This window comes from Pinus tabuliformis, chromosome J, assembly GCF_031772625.1.
Source record: "Pinus tabuliformis cultivar Carrire ecotype Pingquan chromosome J, CPIR1, whole genome shotgun sequence".
NCBI lineage: Eukaryota > Viridiplantae > Streptophyta > Pinopsida > Pinales > Pinaceae > Pinus > Pinus tabuliformis.
This window is the reverse complement of record NC_142295.1, coordinates 400,644,783-400,663,136: the sequence shown is the minus strand read 5'-3', so window position 1 is coordinate 400,663,136 and position 18,354 is coordinate 400,644,783. Positions and strand designations below refer to the sequence as shown.

Below are 18,354 nucleotides of genomic sequence, written 5' to 3'. Positions count from 1 at the left end.
AAATCCAAGATAATAAAATTTAAATATAAAGATAAAGGTCTTGAATTCCATTTTTAATTATGGAATTATATATTTAAAACTAAAATGTATGAGAAATTGAAATGATTTTTGTATGCTGCAAATTTGTCATCAATTGCCTTTTTACCATAGTGGTTACCCAAGCTCGCTTTAACACATCGCCTCATCGGATGATTCGTATCAAATGTCTCTTCACCATGCTTGAATTTTAATTTGCAAGACTTCACTTTTGTTGCCATGCCATATATCGATTAAATGTTAATGGCTCAAAGGCATGCATTGGGAGCTATTGCATCGGAGATTGCAATGGCAAATTGCTGATAAGAACGTGTGCAATGAAATGAAGCGATCACATCATTAAAGAAATATTATATCGGGGGTTAGAAAATATTTACATTGTGCTTCCCGTATCGCAAAACGCACATCGCAGATTCAGAGAAGTGACGTGAGCATAAAAATGTGATGAAATGATTGCACTATCGGCGATGCGATGGATGTCGTAGCTAATCGGCAATCGGGAAACTTTGGGTACCCGATGTAACACAGTATATTTTTTGCGATGGTGATATGCAATGAAGAGCGGACCCGATTACTTTTTATGATGGGATTTTAATAACATATCGAATCCGAGACATCGGCCATAAATAAAACTGCGAGGAAGCGATTGCGATATCGGCGATGCGATGGATGACGTAAATCGGCGATCGGCAATCTTAAGCACCCGATGTAACACAATATGATTGCTGCGATGCCGATATGCGATGAATGACGTGGCTAATCGGCGATCGCGATCGGCAATGTTATGCGCATGATTTAACAATTCTCAATATGCCGATATGTGATGAAGAGTGGACCCGATAATTTTATGTTGAAAATTTGATAACATATCGGATCCGAAACATCGGCCTCCTTTAAAGTTATACTCCTACCATTATTGCGATTGAACGGACGCGATATTTTATGAATTTGATTTGAATTTCATATCAGGTCCGGAATTATGTGTTTATCGCAATATCGGTAAAGTCGATTATCGGAGATAGGCGATGCATGTTCATGGAAGTATACTTCACTTGGAAAGCTCCGATATGTGAAATGTGATATGGCATATGAGTAAGATAATACATCGGAGGTCTTTAATGAACAATTCTTTATCAAAAGAAATACTAAGAACTACTTCCGATGAAATCTTATGATGCGAATGGGTTTTCTAATGAATGAAAGCAAAGCTAAAAAAAATGCTTAAATTCTAATGAATCAGAATTGAATTTCCCTGAACCTGTTTGCAAATTTGGAATGAGTTTGCTGCTTACTTCATGTTTTGAAAACAAATGAAAACCTGCAAATAAAACAGAACACAAATCAAAAATAAACTAAGAAAAATAGAAACTAATAAGAGATGAGAACGAACTTAGAAATGCGTACCTGAAAAGAATTTGTCTGTAATTTTTACCTGATAAATCTTCAAATTCTTCCTTTGATTAAAATCATCTCATTATTTATTTTAAATCTAAGTGCGCAATCAGCCTAAATGAAATCAATCATTCATGTTCATGGAATATAAAATTTACCAGAAATATGAAACTATGCTTTCCTTTCGAAGTGAAGTAACAATTTATTACCTCTGCTCATTCCGAATTAATCTTGAGAAAAATCTGTATTGTTATAGTGACTTTTTAATAATGCCTTTAGTAAATAGACATGATGCGTTTTTACAGCATCAGATAATAAACTAAAGATTAGAATGAGATTAAGCCACTAATTGTAGAAAAATGTCAAAACAGATTTAAATGTGTGCACTTGGCAAAATGGGCATCCTTAAGATCAGCTTTTGGCAAATTCCGAGGAATATAATATGAACTTCATATGATTGCTGTGACAGGTTAGATTGATTGATAATGATTGAATTAGAATTAGGCTTATCATAGTCAATCATACATCTCATAGGATAATGGGATCATGAAGCTTTTATATCCTCAAATCCTTACCATATAAATTTCAAAAGAAAATCTTAGAAGGAAATCCCGAAATGAAGAAAAGTGGCTTTGAGGCAATCGATGCCAAGTGCAATTTTAATTGACTTTGATCAAGACATTATTCAAAATAGGCAGAGTAGAGAAATCGCTATAAGAAATTTCAAAAAAGAAAGCAAGAATTAAAATTTTCTGATAGGGAAAAATGTTTTGACTGAACATGTATGAAAATGGTTGATTGCTTTGTTTTATTTTTAAATCTACAAAACTGTTAAAAACAAATTAACTATACAAAACAAACTAACTAAATTAATTCTACTCCTATTCTAACTATATACATGAAAATGACTAGGTATAGTCATATTTCCAGTGTAACCATTCTCTCATTTTTATTCCCGCGTTTATGTACAGTTCAAATGTTAGTAATAAAAATACAGATTTGACTAAACTAAAGAAAATAAATATGAAATCAGAATGTACATTTATTGTTAGGAACTTAATTAAAATCCCTTCCTCTTCAAATTTCCTTTCCAATTGACTACCAATTGGATCATAGAAATGTGGATGGACCTCTATTAAGGATTGAGAAATGTTCAAAGGAAGAGATAACATGCCAGATTGTGAAGATGAGCTTTTAAATTCAAAGGCCTAGAAAAAATTGTTAGTGTTATGTACAAATGTTAAGCTATTAACAATTTCCTTTGAGAGAAAAATTTCCAAACATTTTTCAAATGAATTAATGAAAAATGGATGGAAATCTTTCAAATGCAATGGAAAATTATTAATTGAATGGAATTGCTGGCCAGATTGCAAAAATACATTCTCTTGTTGACATTGCCTTTGAAAAAATAGAATCTTTTGATAAAACATTAGCATTGATTGAAATTGAAATATTAATATCTTTTGATGCTCATGATTATGATATGAAACTTCAATTTCCCAATCGGGCAATGCATCAATTGAGTGTTTAATAGTAAGGTGTTCAATATGCCAGCGAAAAGTGTGAAAATTTTGCAAAATAAAATCAGAAAATAAATCTAAGTTTAAACAAAATAGCTGTGAAAGAAAAACTAAAATGAAGTCACTATTTGTACAACTAATGTTACAACACATTTGGGATCGTTTTGAAATGATTTCATTTTCACAAGGAATGGCCAGAATTATGGAATTTGGGTAATTTCGAATTCCAACTTGTGAAATAGAAAACGAATTGTGATTATGAATAGGAATGGGAGTTTGATCCTCATATGAATCATAAATTGGAATGATTTCTTGAATGGTGAGATCATGAAGATAATTAGCTACTCTAAAATGAGGATTGGTTGGGATAATTTCTAAATTGAAGCGTTCCTCATTCTCATATGTTATTTGAATTTTATCATGAGGATTCTTTTGAGAAAAATTGAAATCAACATCCTCAATATCAGAGTAATCATCATAAATGACCTCACAAGATTCTCTAGAATTCCCTTCAATCTCATCCAATATATCAAAACAAGGAGGGACAAGAATTTCATGTTCATCAGTGGCAAAAGAATGATCAATTATTGTTTCTTTATCTTGATAAAAACTTAATGGTAATTCATTTAGATCAGCCTCTTTAATTTCTGGAATATCATTAACATCAAGAGGAAAAATATTACCATTATTGAAAATATCAGGATAAAGGGAAAAGTGTGAACCTGAAACAATGCATTTAAAACTGTCTCTATTTGAGAGCTCTTGTGCATTATGCTCATTGTAAATTTCAGATTGCAGATCATTCCTTTGCGTGCATATGCTTTCTTGAAGAACGTTGCTTCGCTGCTCTGATTTCGGCATTTGTTCATCATGGAGAAATTCAGAAATTTGTACAGCAGTTTGCATTTTATTTACTTTGATTGCTGCTTGTACTTGCTGATTTGCGATTTGATTTTCCGAATTTACTTCAAAATAGCTTTCAGATTTCAAGGCGGCTTTTTCTCCAAAATTGCTATTGTTGTCTTCTTGCATTTGAATGGAAATATTTTCCAAGCTTTGTGAAACCGCTTCATCAGCATTTATTTGCACATCCGTGTTGGGATTTTCATTTATGTTGGAAGGGGATGAAACAAAACTTGAACTAATTTCATATGGATTGGGAATGGGAGGCAGAGAACATACATATTCAAACCAATCTAATGATTCTTCTTCCGTAGGTTTATCTTCGTCGCTAAATCTTAAACAATTCAAGTGAAATCGAATATGAAAATCATTAACAGATTCATTTTTAAACCTTCGTAGATATTCAATTTCTTGACATACCTGTTCATAATCGTAGCCGTCAAATTTACAAATGAAAATTGTAACAAATTGATCCCAGCTATGGATTGAGGCAACTGGAAGAGTTTTGCACCAGTTTCTGGCTTTTGCCGCAAATGTGAGAGTAAAAATTCTGCATACAATGCCTTCATCAATTCCTTGAAAATCATAATTTGAAACATTTTGAATAAATTGAAAGACATGGTTAAAAGCAGAACAATTTCTCTTACCATTAAACTTTGCCTGAGACAAGAGTCTTACCACCTCGGGTGGAGTATTGGAGGATGCACGTCCATGGATACAACTCCAAATTGGAAGTTTAAGAGGAGTCATTACAATAAATAAAATATTAAAATTGAAAAGACTCCAACAGACAAATTTCTCAGGCCCTCCTTCTAGCGCCAAAAATGTTAATGCCTCGAAAATCGCTGCAACAACATTGGGGGATAACCACCCGGTCCGGACCTTAAAAGCAGCTCCTTTTCCGTTTGGTGTGGTGGCTCCGACTGTTCATCTAGGTCCAGTTACCTTCTCCCTATTGCTATTGGTTTATAATGTACCTTTAACTACCAATAGACAGGGACATCAGATCACTTCTTCTTGCTGATCAGGCAAGAGAATGACCCTTAAGCTGATTTGGGCTCAGCCAAGCCACAACTAAAGTTTTGCCTCTTTGAGGAGAGGACTTAAAAGGATGTAGAATTTACTCTAAATGCAAGCTTATTCTATGATGCAAGCAAAATAAACTAATCTAAATCCTATCTTAATTAGGCAGATATAGATCTAACCCAACTAAGAGCAAGATAATTAAAATATTGGGATTTAAATATGTCTTGTTTATAATGAATATCAAGTTAATGAAGTAGTTCAATTAACTGATATTATAGTTACCAAAACACATTCTATTGAGACCTTAAAACTGAAATAATAAATCAACAACATTCAGGAAGTAGTTCTCAAAATGATATTGATTATCAAATCAATAAATCCAATAATTGAATAATGATATGTAGAAATAGTTCACACACATTATTATTCAATAAATCAATTTCATAAGACAGATTTCAGAGTAAGTAGTTACTCCAAAATGAGAAATTAATCCATAAAAACAGAGGTACATAATAACAAGATTGAGACAAATTATCCATATTGACAATAGTGCACAAACATGAATAAAATGACACATTCCTGTTACCATAAAATGAAACTGATATTTAAAACAGTAGTATTAAAAATACCAATTTATTGCATCCATTTCTCTGTCCTTGGTCTCCAACAGCCCTTTACATTGATTGAACTTCTGCCTTCTAAACTAGAGCCACAATAGTGCAAGCTTTGTTCTTCATGCATAATTCAATATACAAAGGGAAAATCCTCAATTATCCCCAGATCTGAGATTTTTCACTCCTCCCTCCTACAACTCTAAATTCCAATTACAATAGTGCTTTTAGAAGCTCTAAAATTGCAGAGGAGAGCAGCCCTTATTCCATTCTGCAATCTGTTATTTATAATATTTGTGAAGGAATTCTTGAGAAGAAAGTTTGGTGAAGAGAAATCTGCTAAATCCAATTTTACTTGCTCCTAATTCTGATCTTCAATTGCTGGAGCCTTCTCATTGATTGAGATTCTTTTTCCATATTTCTTCCACTGTTTTCCTGCAAAAGAAATCAAAATAAATTAAAATGCAATCAAAATATCATTTCTGGCAATTAAATCAAACCCAATCAAATTCTATTTAAATAAATAATTACAAACAAAATATAAGCTCTGTATTGATGTTTGGAATGGTTTGATTGGTAAATGATATTATTGACCAATGGATCTGCAATTAGAAGAGGCTTTGGACCAATGAAATTGAAAACAATAACTCAGAAAATTGATTTTGTTTTCAAAATTCGGAGCCTGATCTTCTGCCTGATTTTTGGCCCAATAAATGATCAAATCTGTTGGTGAAACCTCCTTCAAAATGTTCTGCTTGATTTTCTCTTTCCAATGAGCCGTCCTGGGCCTCATTTGGCCAAGTATAACTCAATTTATGAGCTTCCAAAGTTGATGGGTCAAATCTGATGTAAATCTGGAAATTCTGTTGCTGGGCTAAAAAATGAGAATTTGAATTAAAATTTAAATCCTAAATTAGTCCTTAATTAATTCTATTGCTAATTATAAACTAAACTATTTATTGATTTAACTAACTAATGATTTATAAACAAATCCATTCTTAATTAAAAACTAATCAATATTAATTAATATTTAAATTTAAATTAATCAAATTAATTAACTGTTATAAATTAATTAATATGATTAGTTTAAAATTTATTAATTAAATAATATATATGAATTAATTAAAATAATATTTAAATAATATAATATATGAACTAATTAATATTATTAACCTACCATATTACCATACTCCACTCCTACGTGAGTGGTTTCAAAACATAAAATGTATGATAAAAAACAAATGTCAAACCTTTTGATATTAGACGGGTTAATGCGTTATGCTCCTTTGTATCGGCGAATCGGGAAGAAGGGGATATCGGGGTCCATAAAAAAATGATGCGAAATGCCAATATATAAATGATGCGAAATGCCGATGCGATATATCGCATCGGGAGTGACTAATAGGTTTGTCGGGTTCCTTAAAAATGGTTGCGAATAGCACTCCCGATACGATCTTTTATTTATTTTTTTATTTTTTTATATTCTATTTTTTTTGTTTGTTTTAAATTTTAATTTAATTAAATTAATTATATAATATATTAATTAATTTAAAATTTAATTTTAAACTTAGATTTTCATTTTTTGTTTTGTTTTTATGAACATAAGTTTTTAAACTATAGCTAAAAATAAAACTACAGCCACTTAGAAAATAAATGAAAAATAATAAAAATAAACTACAGCCACTTGAATGTTTGGTTTTTCGAGATTAAGATTTGATTAGAAAATTGGAGTGAATTTCTTAAGTCCCGATGCTTAATTATTTGGCTGCATACTGAAAAATGTTAGTAAAACCCTCTACGAGTTAATACTTAAACTGAATGCGTTATTGGACAAATTTATTTACAAAATGCGATATTGTACATTTTATGCATTTTTAACCCAGGCTAGATAAATGATGAGATTTCAAAGGAGTGCCATTTTCAAACCAGTTGACCAAATGAGGTGAAACAAGCGTCAATGTGAAGCTTATAAAAAATCGATTCTAACAAAGCAATCAAAACAAGAATCCAAAGAAAACTAAAAATTAACGAAAGCGTAGGGCAATCAATTAAAATCAAAATCAAAAAGGTGCTTAGCCAAATTTTTTATAGAAAGGGTCCCCATTATTTGAAGCGGACGCATCAATAATGGGGGGTGTTGTATTTTTACCACAACAGGTCATTACTATGACGCGTGACAATTAGGATGTCCAAGTGCTCAACACGTCATGGCAACATGTTTGCGATTTTTGTTATGTATTGAGGAAAACAAATTGTGTGGCCACTGTATTTATACTGGCCACCACGTGCATGTGTTACCTGCAGTATAGGGTTAACCCTAGTAATGAGCATTTCTTCTATTTGTGAAAGAGACGTAAGGGCAGCTGGTTGAGGGCCAGGGTCCATGTTGTTTGATAATGAGAAGCGATGACCCTTTGTTTCAGAGGCGCATCTGGAGCAGCAATACATGTGGTTGGAATTGCGGATATGTATTCCAGGATATGATTCAAGACAAATGGAGCATGGGCATTTAGGTGGAATTTTATCAAGCTTTGAACGGAAATCTCGATGTGCTTGATCAGTATAAACGTTGCTGAAAGCATGTGCAAAGGAGGGGTTAGGGCAATGAGGCATGGATGTATTTGTTTGAGAGGTTTGCTGAGAAGATAAAGAGTCTGATAATTGCAAGGGAGGATTGTTTTCAGGGTGGGCCATTTCAGACGAGGAAGGTTGGTCACCCTTTTGTTTTTTGTGTTTTTGACATTCTATGATGTTTTTTTTTGCTTGGTAAAGCTCACGGCGCCGTGCATTTATTCGTTCTTTATTTGTTGCATAGTATCTTCGAGCACGTTCATTATTAGAAGAAGAAGCCATTCGCAAAATTTATGGTACCTATAAGCAAGGGAGGGGAAAAGAAGAATGTTATTTGGAGACAACAACCACGTTATTGTATGAAAGCGAAAGAAGGGTAAAAAATGCAAGCGAAAGCGAAAGAAGGGGAAAAAAATCTAAGTTCTGAACAGTGCCATGTGAATTTTTTTATTTGAGAAATGTTTTTGAAAGAACGTATTAGTATTTTTTCTGCATACATGTAGGTAGTTTCATGTGTAAAGCTGATAAAAGGAAAAAAAAATGTGATTTTGTCTACTAACATAATGCTAGATACAATGGAGAACAAATATTTATTTCAATGGTATATAAGAAAATTTCATAAGAAGACATGCAACAATATATCTTGTAAAGTTGTATTTATAAAATTGGACAATAGGAATTGCCAAAAAGCAAGGAACACATTCTGCAATATTTATCTACAATGTCGAGATGCTCTGAATTTCTCGAAGGATGTTTTTGCATTCTGTCGTGAAATGCAGTTTTTCTTCTTTTATGATAACGCATTTCAATCGTGGGACTTCTTTAAAAGTTTCTGTCTTCACCGATAGTGTGAAGATATGATCTGTCCATAGAGCTCTAGAGACAATTTCCTTGATTAGTTCTGGATCTGAAGATAATAGATAGAAGTCTTTGGCATTATTTCCAAGAATTGTAGAGCCCGCGTCTTCGAAAGCAACAGTTGAAGCCAATTCACCAGTGTGATCTTGTATGTCGATTTTCAATAAGTATCTGTAATCACAGTCGCTTACTTCAGCGTTGCATTTTGGACAGAACCACACCCCTGTATTTTGTGGAATAAGTTTTTTCATGCATTTTTTCCCACCAACAATCGACGGGCAAGAAATGTAGTAAAAACTATCCATACCAATTTTTGTTATTGTGCCCTTTAATTGGAAAAATGTTGGTTTCTCTAAGGAATCCATACTGTAAATGTCAGCAATTGTTATTTTTTTTTGTTGGTGGCAAAAAGGAGATCTTGTTGTCAAATATGTTGAAGCAGCAGTCGAGCCTTCTTTTTTAAACCACGACTTTAGCACATGGGCCTCTTCAATGTCAGGATCTACAAGAACAATGGATCTCGTTGTAGTGCCGATATTTTTCCCATTAAATTCTCCAACACGTGCAGATTTGATTGCAATGATGGGGTTATTTCCTGTAGCACATAGGGAGGAGATTTCCTGTGAAACGGCATTAAAATTATCTCCCCAAAAGATTGCATCTATGCTATACCCTGACATGTCTTGAAGTTTTACTGTTTGTTTATTGACTTCAGAGCCATCTCTTCTACGTATAGTGCATACACTGGAAATGTCTGTGACAACACCAAGAATATCAACAATGGAGTTGACATTTGTTGTTCTGATATCATCAATTGATTTTATAATGAATTGCACTGTTGGATTATGTTTTTTTTCACTGGCAACATGTTCTATGGTATATGTTGCATTCAACAAAATTTCCCAGTCATTGTTCAAGTGGTTGTATTGCTTATTAGCCATTTTCACATTCCCTTTAGAAACAATGTAGACATTTCCATTTTGGATTTTGTCGAAAAAATAATCTGCGACATTGTTGAAACATGTAATATGTATTTCTCCACCCTCTGTATCGAACAGGTCAAAACCAAACACTTTACCGGGTCCGTATTGATTCTGAAATTGTCGAAGAGCTGTTTTCCTTTGGACGTATCCTTTTATGCACCAGTTTGAGTGGTAAGGGTTTAACGATTTGATGGGAATTTGAACCGGTTGAACGGACGGGGTTAGAGCAGTTGGAAGAGGGCAGTGCCTTTTTGATGGAGGATGTGGATCCGATGAGGATGGAGAGTTTTCATCAGATGTGATGGGGATACTCATAGTTTTTGGATTGCCAATTAAGGGTGCAAATGAAGTAGATATTTCAAAGTCTATTAGCTTTATAGACCTACACGACAAATGAGAGTCAAAGGAATAACTGTTAGAAGCGGTTGTGTTATAAGTAAAAAAATGTTAAATTTGAAATAAGAAATTTATAACAAACTTACGTTGAAGGACCAATAGCTGAGGTAGTCCAACTTTTAACATTTATAATAGAACCCTTTTGTAGCAAGCCTGTTGCTACGAGATCATTGAAATCTTTTGGAAGCATGATGTGTTTCTTATGTGTTCCGTCTGAAATTGCAGTACGATATCGTGGAGTTGAATTTTGCATTGATTGTATTGGCTCAAGTTCAGCAATTTGTAGGTATGGTTGAATATGAGTTGATCCAGATAACATTGAGGAAATTGCATTTTCAGTGAGGTTTGATGTCATTTTCTGGTACAAAACAAAACACAAAAATGTTGAAAGAAGCATGTTTAGTTTTTTTCTAAATGAGTGGGCATCTAAGCTTGTAAACATAATGAAGAAAGATATTTATAACAACAACTTTTATACGTTCTTTTTTTTTAAGCATACTTCCACGAAGCGCAAAGGAAGGAGAGGGAGAAACAAATGAAATAGAAGGTTTGGGGGTAACTCTAGTATCATCTGGTTGCTGATTTGATTGCCCAAAAATCATGGTGTTTTGAACGACAGAGGTCGAGAAAAGCCATACCAGCAGGCGAAGTGCAAGCCCTGGAAGGGACAATGTAGCCATATGAGGTACACCAACATCTCCCCTAGAGGAAAAGGGAGTAGGATTCCCCCAAGGGGAAATCCTTGATTGGTGGACTCCATTTTGTCAAACTGAGACCAACGAGGGAGCAGTGATGTTATTCCGATTTGAATAAATTGTATGACACTTTGACACAACTTGCTTTTTCAATTTTTAAGAGACGAGAAAAAGCTAAAGACGATTCTAGTCGCCTTCGATTTGGGCAACTCTAGTATCATCTGGTTGCTGAGTTGATTGCTCGAGAATCACGGTGTTTTGAACGGCAGAGGTCGAGAAAAAGCATATTGGCAGGCCAATTGCAAGCCCTGGAAGGGTCAATGTAGCCATATGAGGTGCACCAACATCTCCCCTAGAGGAAAAGGGAGCAGGATTCCTCCATGGGGAAATCCTTGAATGGTGGACTCCATTTTCCTACCCTAAGACCAACGAGGGAACAGTGAGGTTATTCTGATTTAAATAAATTTTATGACACTTTGACACAATTTGCTTTTTCATTTTTTAAGAGTCGAGAAAAAGCTAAAGATGACTCTAGTCGCCTTCGATTTTTAACGAGCCTGAAGTGACAAGTGCTCAGATGGTCCTTTTCTTTTAAGGAGTCTGAAAAGGAACGAAAGTGACTACTCTGGATATCTAGACAGGGGGATTACCAAACCAATCGCAAAACTGCAGAATACTTTTTATGGTACGGCAGTCAATCTTCCCGAATGCTGTGTTCAGTGCATTGCGATCGATAGGGCGGCAGACACGGCTTCCTAAGGATAAAGGATATAGCCTACTGTGGTCTCCCAATATATACTCGACGGTACGTGGGAGCACAAGTCCGTACTGGCACTTGTCATTTCAAAGAGGAGGAATCACCCAACCTACGATGAAAGTGATAGTTACCAGGCTTTACGACGCCGGAACACGTCTCTAGCCTAGACTTCTAAATGGTGTGCGTTAGGTTCCAAAGCGTTTTTATGTTTATTGAAATGTATTTTACAGTTGATCTTTCTTAAGAAGTTTTCCTTTAAGGTTGATCGCATGATGTACATATACAATTCCTAAATATGCAATCTAAGATGATAAACAATCGTTTACTTTCTTTTTTGCAGTGAAAATCCTAGCTACTAAGGAAAGAGAAGCGAAACTGTTTGAACATAGAGCAGAGAGCACACGCAAAGTCCTAAATCAATTTCCGCATGCATTCTAAATGTAAATGTACATGCATGTATTTGTTTTCCGCTTTCTTAATGTGTGGATGACAAAAAAAATGCCAAGTGGAATATAATATCAATACAGGGATATGACTAGTCCAGAATTCAGACAGACATAAGCAAAGGTATTGAAGTTTGTATCTAAGATTTTCTAGAGTCTGTTCACTAAAAAAGCAAGACAGCCACGATGGCACCACTTTGCATTAGTTAAACACAAAGGAATAAAGTTTAAATTATTAAGAAAGCATATATATAACTGAATCATTTCAATCGGAAAATAATTTTGAATGAAATTTATAAGACTCTTCAGTTGCTCAGTGGCTAATGTACAATTGATGGAAGAGGATTTTGTATCATGGCCCATGGATGAAATAGAAATGAAGCAAAAACTCGGAAAGGAGATTAAGGTTGTTACCGGAGATGAAGCAATACAGAAAATGCCCAGAAATGTCCGTCAATGCTGAAAGTTGGATTGCCCAGTGACAAAACAGAGTAGGCCAAGGCAAAGTATCTGTATTTAACATTGTTGTGTGAGTAACCAACACAAGCTGCACAGTGCTATGCAAATTAATAGTCTTTGCGAGAAGAAAACCCAACATAATCCACACAATCTAATCCTCGCGAGGAAGGTTTTGCAGGGATTTAAAGGTTTTCTTATGTTATAAAATCCTAGGCAAATGTGGGTGCCCCAGCAAATAAAAATGTTTACCATAATACCCACTTACTATTAAGCATTGTCTCCAAAGGAACTTGAACAATATGATAAAAGACTGATCTTTTACTTCTATAATATACATAATGTTAAATATATGAAAAACACTTTCTGCTTTCAAGTAAGACTCTATAGTTGCTGAGTGGGTAATGTACAATTGATGGAAGAGGATTTTCTATCATGGTCCATGGATGAAATAGAAATGAAGCAAAAACTCGGAAAGGAGATTAAGGTTGTTACCGGAGTTGAAGCAATACAGAGAACGTCCAGAAATGTCCTTCAACGCTGAAAGTTGAACAACAACTACAAATTAGTTTGCAACTGCTTCACATATAGTAAAAAATGGATATTTTCAGATAAAGGTAGGGAGAAATTCAATAACAAAACAGAGATTAAACTACATGCAAGATGATCCGAGAACAAGTAGTTTAATATCATCTTTTAATATAATTTGATGGTTAAAAAAATATGTTGCATCATTCAAAAGTTATCAATTCAAATTTACAGATAGAATATGCATGACTTTGCACACTAAAAATAGAATATGCATAACTTTTCAAAAGTCTAATCCACTGCCATGTTGTGTGAAATTCCAAGGCCAATGGGAGAGAATCTCCAAAAGTGGTTTTCTAAGTTTGAGGCAATACCAGTCAAGATGGAACGAGAAGAAAACCCAACATAATCCACACAATCTAATCCTCACGAGGAAGGTTTTGCAGGGATTTAAAGGTTTTCTTATGTTATAAAATCCTAGGCAAATGTGGGTGCCCCAGCAAATAAAAATGTTTACCATAATACCCACTTACTATTAAGCATTGTCTCCAAAGGAACCTGAACAATATGATAAAAGACTCATCTTTTACTTCTATAATATACATAATGTTAAATATATGAAAAACACTTTCTGGTTTCAAGTAAGACTCTATAGTTGTTGAGTGGCTAATGTACAATTGATGGAAGAGGATTTTCTATCATGGTCCATGGATGAAATAGAAATGTAGCAAAAACTAGGAAAGGAGATTAAGGTTGTTACCGGAGTTGAAGCAATACAGAGAACGTCCAGAAATGTCCTTCAACGCTGAAAGTTGAACAACAACTACAAATTAGTTTGCAACTGCTTCACATATAGTAAAAAATGGATATTGTGAGATAAAGGTAGGGAGAAATTCAATCACAAAACAGAGATTAAACTACATGCAAGATGATCCGAGAACAAGTAGTTTAATATCATCTTTTAATATAATTTGATGGTTAAAAAAATATGTTGCATCATTCAAAAGTTATCAATTCAAATTTACAGATAGAATATGCATGACTTTGCACACTAAAAATAGAATATGTATAACTTTGCAAACTTAAATAGTGATTTCAGAAGTAAAATATATAAATACATTTTATGAGTCAAATTACTTCCAAAGTTAACAAGATTGGATCTCGTTACAAGAACTTCCAGCCACCTTGTTGTAAGACCTTCATATATAAAAACATTTTACCCTACTTATACTCTGTAATTGAGAGTATAGCTAGAATATAAGGTTGTACTTCGTTACATGGGAAATATATATATATATATATATATATATATATATATATATATGCACATCAAAGCCTGATTGAATAACCTGAGAGCATAGTTCAAAACACCAAGTTGAAGCCTAGATTTATATTTAATGTTGCACAAATTTGGCAGAAAGCATAGGATAAACCACTGACAAAATATTATTTACTTAGTTTAGTAACTTTATATTTCAAGATGCACAATTACACTAACCAACAGCTAGACAACTAATTTTTGTATTCCCTACCAAAAGAAAATTTAATTACAGTTGTTGGGCCGCTACTGTCAAGTTATCCCATGACAAAGTGCAAGAACAATTAGATATGTGCTATCAAACTCCAGCTGAAATGAGTGCTTGAAGATGTCAATTCACATATTTTACATGCAAAAGCAGAAAATAACCATATGCATAGTCTAGCCACTGAAAAGAGAATGCAAAATAAAACACAATATATAAGTAACCCGTAATTCATGAGGAACACTATAATATTTCTTTAACTGTCATAACTCCCAAGGCATAAAAACTAAATTAATGCAGATAACAGGCCAACTAACCATAGTAATATGTCATATCAAGAAGTTGTTGGAATCATGCCCACATTGGGAGAGGGCTCTTTATCCTCAAGGTTCTATGCCTCCATCCATAACTTGCAGGTTTAGGATCAATACATTTTATGAGTCGAATTACTTCCAAAGATAACAAGATTGGATCTCGTTACAAGAACTTCCAGCCACCTTGTTGTAAGACCTTCATATTTAAAAACATTTTACCCTACTTATACTCTGTAATTGAGAGTATAGCTAGAATATAAGGTTGTACTTCGTTACATGGGAAATATATATATATATATATATGCACATCAAAGCCTGATTGAATAACCTGAGAGCATAGTTCAAAACAGAGTCCTCAAAGAGATTTTGTTTAGTAAACACACAGGTAGCTTTTGACTTCTTCCAGAGTGGAATGGCTTCAGTCAAGACATTGACAATTCATACACGGAATATTTGCAACAGGATTTCCCAAGACATGCTACTATCGGTTCTTATTGCAGCTGTAAAGGATCCAACAATTTTCAGTAAGGTTATAAGCTCTTGAATTCTATTCAATATGGAACTGTTCTATTTAAACTAAGATTTGGACAAAGACACATGTAGTTTTGACCTCTTCAGAATGGAATTGAATCAGAAAGAAGTGGTGACAAGGCTGGGACCACCATATCGATGTATTCATGTTGGTTGTTTTGAGGGGACAGAGCTATGATCTTCCTTTAAGGCAAATCTGCTGAATACAGTTATAAAGAATTTATCAATTTTCAGCAAGAAAGTTATAAACTTTTGAATTCCTATTCAATTTGAAACTATTTTTATTAACGTAATATTTTTACAAAGATACAAAGTGGAATAAAAGCAGCCATGTAAATCAAGACAAATTTGAAACACGCTTCCCAAGACCTGTTACTATCTGTTCTAAATGCAATTATAATGAATCCAACAATCTTTAACAAAAAGGTTATAAGTTTTTGAATCCTATTCAATATGAAACCACTCTTTTTAAACTATGATTTGGGCAGAGATACACAGGCAGTTTTGACACCTTCCAGAATGAAATAGGAGCATCCCTGTTAAGGGTGGACATTGAAAATTCGTACCTAGAAGTTTTGAAGCATGAATATGAAGAAAAAATGTTATTGACCAAGTTCTAGGGCTCACGAAAATTCCCCGCCTAACAACATTTTTCCATATTTAGGCAATCCTAAAAAGCCTGGGTAATCTAATAAGACAAAAACTCCACAGGGAGAATGGCATGGTAAGATTGATGTATTCAAATTGTTTGGTAAGGGATGTATATAAAAAACATATGGGTAGACATAGCCTCAAAAATCTATAAAGACTGTATACATTAGTTCCGGAACAACCCCAACATAAGCTGCACAGTTGATTGTGTAAATGGACAGCTTCTGTGTGAACAACAACTATTGTTTGCATCTCATTAGGTTCAGTGATATTAGTGTGTGTAATCACCATCGCTCTGAGAGTTTTTTGGAGAAATCTTGAAGCCTAGTGAACAAATCTTGAACCAGAAGTAGAAGAAGCACCTTTTGGGGCAGACCTTGGGTTAACTTTTGGAGCAACATTGTAGCCTCTCTTGAAGCAGACTTGGAGATGGTAGTATGGTGCCAATAGGTGCCAACAGAAATCATGAAATTGTTAATTCTATTTGATTCAACCTAACAGTGATGTGCTATCAAACTCCTCCAGCTGAAATGCATGCTTGAAGACGTCAATTCACAAGTTTTACATGAAATAGCAGAAAATAACCATATGCGTAGCCTAGCCATTGAATAGAATTCAATGTAACAATGATGTGCTATCAAACTCCAGCTGAAATGAGTGCTTGAAGATGTCAATTCACATATTTTACATGCAAAAGCAGAAAATAACCATATGCATAGTCTAGCCACTGAAAAGAGAATGAAAAATAAAACACAATATATAAGTAACCCATAATTCACGAGGAACACTATAATATTTCTTTAACTGTCATAACTCCCAAGGCATAAAAACATAAATTAATGCAGATAACAGGCCAGCTAACCATAGTAATATGTCATATCAAGAAGTTACTGGAATCATGCCCACATTGGGAGAGGGCTCTTTATCCTCAAGGTTCTATGCCTCCATCCATAACTTGCAGGTTTAGGATCAGTACATTTTATGAGTCGAATTACTTCCAAAGATAACAAGATTGGATCTCGTTACAAGAACTTCCAGCCACCTTGTTGTAAGACCTTCATATTTAAAAACATTTTACCCTACTTATACTCTGTAATTGAGAGTATAGCTAGAATATAAGGTTGTACTTCGTTACATGGGATATATATATATATATATATATATATATATATATATATATATATATATATATATATATATGCACATCAAAGCCTGATTGAATAACCTGAGAGCATAGTTCAAAACAGAGTCCTCAAAGAGATTTTGTTTAGTAAACACACAGGTAGCTTTTGACTTCTTCCAGAGTGGAATGGCTTCAGTCAAGACATTGACAATTCATACACGGAATATTTGCAACAGGATTTCCCAAGACATGCTACTATCGGTTCTTATTGCAGCTGTAAAGGATCCAACAATTTTCAGTAAGGTTATAAGCTCTTGAATTCTATTCAATATGGAACTGTTCTATTAAAACTAAGATTTGGACAAAGACACAGGTAGTTTTGACCTCTTTAGAATGGAATTGAATCAGAAAGAAGTGGTGACAAGGCTGGGACCACCATATCGATGTATTTATGTCGGTTGTTTTGAGGGGACAGAGCTATGATCTGCCTTTAAGGCAAATCTGCTGAATACAGTTATAAAGAATTTATCAATTTTCAGCAAGAAAGTTATAAACTTTTGAATTCCTATTCAATTTGAAACTATTTTTATTAACGTAATATTTTTACAAAGATACAGAGTGGAATAAAAGCAGCCATGTAAATCAAGACAAATTTGAAACACGCTTCCCAAGACCTGTTACTATCTGTTCTAAATGCAATTATAATGAATCTAACAATCTTTAACAAAAAGGTTATAAGTTTTTGAATCCTATTCAATATGAAACCACTCTTTTTAAACTATGATTTGGGCAGAGATACACAGGCAGTTTTGACACCTTCCAGAATGAAATAGGAGCATCCCTGTTAAGGGTGGACATTGAAAATTCGTACCTAGAAGTTTTGAAGCACGAATATGAAGAAAAAATGTTATTGACCAAGTTCTAGGGCTCACGAAAATTCCCTGCCTAACAACTTTTTTCCATATTTAGGCAATCCTAAAAATCCTGGGTAATCTAATAAGACAAAAACTCCACAGGGAGAATGGCATGGTAAGATT

The 18,354-nt window shown here is 34.0% G+C and overlaps 1 long non-coding RNA gene across 1 annotated transcript; it reads right to left on the bottom strand.

The window, feature by feature from the left end:
* Window positions 1-15,409: 15,409 nt before the first annotated feature.
* LOC149227474 (uncharacterized) lies at window positions 15,410-15,664 on the bottom strand. Its single transcript, XR_016247141.1, has 2 exons — window positions 15,623-15,664; window positions 15,410-15,512 (listed from the first exon to the last, which is right to left on the bottom strand). It is a non-coding gene; the product is annotated as an uncharacterized LOC149227474 (long non-coding RNA).
* Window positions 15,665-18,354: the final 2,690 nt, after the last annotated feature.